At 43.2% G+C, this 4,094-nt stretch overlaps 1 protein-coding gene across 1 annotated transcript in view; it reads right to left on the bottom strand.

The window, feature by feature from the left end:
* The window catches only part of LOC119295660, a 10,244-nt gene that overhangs the window by 5,265 nt on the left and 885 nt on the right, over window positions 1-4,094 (bottom strand). The window lies entirely within an intron of this gene.

Genomic DNA, 4,094 nt, shown 5'->3' with positions numbered 1-4,094 from the left:
TTAGAATTACCACTTATACAGAAACTGGTCGAAGACGTCCAATAAACCATTCTTATCTACTACCACTATAAAAGGAAGAGAGGGGCAGATCCAAACAATCAAATCCATTCATCATCAAAATCTAATGGCTCTTAATCATCCTGTGTTTAACGCTATCAACCACGAAACAAGCCACGCCCGATCAATCGCTAACCCTGCCCACGTTCGGAAAAAAAACGGTGCCAACGCACGCCCGCACGACCTCTCGCCCCCCTCCTCCTCCCAACGGACACCAGCCATTCGCCACAGTTGGCCACAACACAGGCGGGCCGCCGCACACCGATCCTCCCGCACCGTTCGCCGCCCCGCCGATCCCCTCATCCACCATCGCCGCACAGCTTGGCCTCCGCCCGCTGCCGGAGACCCCCGCCCGCTTTCGCCGCTCACCCCTCACCTCGCGCCGCCGCCCGCAACTCCTCACCGGCACATCGCATCGCATGGCGGCGGCGGCGGCCTTCAACGTGGGAGCGACACCCAACGCATCCGTGCTCGGTCACCTCGCATCAGTGTACATCGAGGTGCAGACGAGCCGCATCGGCACACGCTGCCCCTCCCCTCCGCCGTCTGCTTCTATTTCACGGACGCCGATGGCCCACCACCACCGCCGCGGGAAGCCCCGGTGACTCGGTGAGTAATGAACGCCCTCTTTCCTGGGATGCGCCGCTCCCGGATCTCGGACTGCAGGATTGCGGTTTGGGCTGCTTTGAATTTGGGATTTGACGGCCATGACTTGATCGCAGATGAGATCGCCAAACTGTTCCCCAACTTGTACGGCCAGCCTTGGGCCAAGCCGGTTGCAACGAAGGTGCTCAAGATCGGCGTCGTGCTTTCTGCTGACTAGGTTCTAGGGGAGCACAATGTGATCTGCGACATCTTTGATAAGTGCGAGTGATCTCCAACCACACGTTCGTTTCGTTTACCAGTAGCTGAGACCAATTGACTGAAAATGGGTGTTCATAATTGAATTAAAGAGCTGTTAGTGCACTGTGTCAGTCTCTTTTCTGATGGAAAATCTGAGGATATATCTTGTTAGATTTTGTTGCTTTGTGGTGTTTGCTGAATAATTCTTGTCGTTGACTTGTCATGGTTGGTGTTGTGGATCTGATTACCTGCGGGAGCGTGCCAAAGGCAGCACCATGTATGGATTCAAGGGAGTGCCGGCTGGTGTCATGAAGGGAAGTACGTCCTGCTTACTGCTTATTTCGTGTACCCCTACAGAAACCAGGTATGTCAGCATAACCTATACTAAGCGCACTTATTGAAATTTCAGTACTTCATATAGACTTTGGTTATCACCATTTTCAAACAGGAAGTGGATCATCAGTAGGGATTTTGCTTAGGTACTTCCATGAATTAACAGATGATAGTTTTTTCCTCTTGAAGTATCCTTGTGTGTATAGGAAATTTGTGACCGTAAGCATGACAAATATATGATGTATACATACAGTTTTCTGGGTAACCTGAATTACTATTCTTGTCCTTTTCCAGCACAAGAGCTCTACCCCAGCACCGCTTCCCCATCTCTGGTGGTTCCCTTGGCTTCCTCCATGGCGGCTGAGAAGATGGGCCACCACTGAAGCCGCTCCTGGTAATCGCCAAACTGTACCTGTGAGATCAACGAGATCGCAGCTGAGGCCGTCCGTCGTCGTGCCAGGCTGCCAGCTCATGGCCAATTTGCACCAGCACTAATAGGACTCCAGCGACCTGGGATGTAATCCATCTGGAAATGGATGGTGGAGAATAATTTGCTCATGGTCCATGGATGTGACGCCTGTATTGGGGCTAACCTGCCTAGAAGTGAGATGCATCTGCATATACCTGATATAAGTGATATACAACAGAATTGATTTGGGGCTACTGGTCTTTGGTAAGCACCTATTTTTAGATGATGCATTTGATTATTCTGGCATTCCATTTTATGTGCATCGGATAAAATCTGTTTTTCTTTACCTCAGTTTTGTTTGATGTGGTTTATTTGCATATTATTTACTAAAGAAAATGGTTTGAGGTGAAGAGCCGAAGGCCTGAAGCCACATGTTCCTAATCAGGACGATGACCTTCAGGAAACAAGGCCAACGCTATGTGTGCCTGCAAGATTGAAGATCCTAGATATTTTTAGTTTTCTCCATGATCCTACACCACTGTATCACTTTATGCAGATCCCTTTATCATTCATTTTTATGTTCAAAATATGGTTGTCATAGATGGTATTACAGGGATAGCACTATATTTTTCATGTGTTGTCGTAAACAGAGCTCCCTCTGTACTGATACATATATGTTTTTTCTTTTAATTACAGTATCTCTTTTCGGACTGGTCGGGCTTTCTAGATTTCTAGATCTGAAGAAGTTTGTTTGAAGTCTGCCTTTGGGTTTCAGAAGATTCAGAATAAGTTCCTACATAAGTTCCTACACCAGCCGTAACTAGATAAATCATGTATGACGCGATGCTCTGCGCTGCGCTCGTGGAGTATTTGCAGCAGTATTCTCTGTCGTTTGATGCTCAATCAGGTAAGTCTATTATTTCAATTTTGATTCACAGTTGTTGGCACGAACTGGCCAGTGCATTTGGACAATTTCCACATGTCAATCGGGGAAAGATATGCCCATCATCAGTGCACTTTTTGCAAAAAAAATTTGCTATTTTTTTCTATTCTATGCATACATGCAATTCCGACAATTAGATGCAACAACTATTTTTTCTTTTCTTTTACTGTAGGGCTTGCGGCCATACATGTTAAACAATAAGATGATTTAATTTTTGGTCTAACAATGCCTTTGTTAATAGTTGCAACTAAAAATAGCTCTACTTTTTGCTAATAGTGGCCGAATAAAAGAGGATTCAGACTATGACGAGTTTACATTGTACTGAATTATAATTTGCTAACAATAAATTTCCCTCTTTTCTTCTATTTTATATTGATAATAGCTCCTCAATTAATTTTTAAACACCCCCTCGGCTGGTGTCATGATCAGATTTTTATGCATGAACAATAACCCTGTTTTATTTTAAGAATGGGGCTCTAAAATGGATAGAGGAGGAGCTTAAGTTCAGCAGCCAAATACGGCACGCATGCTCTTTTTCCCCCCATTTTTGTGAGTTAACTGACATGAGGTTGCTTCAAATGGAATATGTACTCATAGTTGCATCACATTATGCATTTCCTTCATTTTTAGTCTGCAAGTTACTTATGTGTCCGTCATGATATTGGTGCGATTTATTTTCCTGAGGGTATATTCATCTCATTAGAAATTTATTTTGTCTGCCTTTCGTCTTCCTAAATTTCACGTGTTTTTATTTTTCTCTTTCCTGGTTAGCTAACCAATTATTATTGTAGCACATGACTTAGGGCTTTTTAACTTATTGCACAGTTTGTCATTCTAGAACACTAGACTTTTCTCCACAGTTAGGATGTTCATATGAAAAGTTTAATTCATGTTTAGTCCTTCCAGAACTAAGCTTAGCTTAGTAAAAAGGTAGCTTGTTGCGTGCAATCTGTGTCATACAAAAATGTAAAATTCCATTTCTTCATTTTTGTTCAGAATGTTGCACTGCATGAGATGAGACAAACTCAGAATGGGAGCAAAATAGTCCTGACTACTGGCGAACTCTTTTAGCTCGCTGTGTTCCCACTGGTGGCGTTGTAGTCGAGCCCAACAATTCAACTTGTGAAGATAACATGTAGCCCGAACCCAAGAGGGAGCGAGATTTAGTTTTTCCAGGACAAGTATTTTTTTTCTCTCTTTATTAAAATTTTGCATCTCTTCCATGTTCACTTGGACAATAACTGTACTTATTATAAGTCCTTCAAGTTCAGACAAGAAAAAATAGATATCCTGAAATCTTTACTATAAAATCATTTTGGTCTTCTTGAACTTCAAATTCCATCATCAAAAGATAAATGATGGTTTGTATTAAACTTGACCTTTAGAGATGCGGGCACTATAGATATTCTTTTTCCCCAAATTTCTAGAATATGAATTAAGAATTTAGTACTCACATAAATCTGAGAGGCTGCTTTGATCGAGAACGTTTACTAGTACCACAAAAAAAAG

This window comes from Triticum dicoccoides, chromosome 4B (genome assembly GCF_002162155.2).
Source record: "Triticum dicoccoides isolate Atlit2015 ecotype Zavitan chromosome 4B, WEW_v2.0, whole genome shotgun sequence".
Taxonomy (NCBI): domain Eukaryota; kingdom Viridiplantae; phylum Streptophyta; class Magnoliopsida; order Poales; family Poaceae; genus Triticum; species Triticum dicoccoides.
This window is presented reverse-complemented; position numbering and strand designations above follow the sequence as displayed.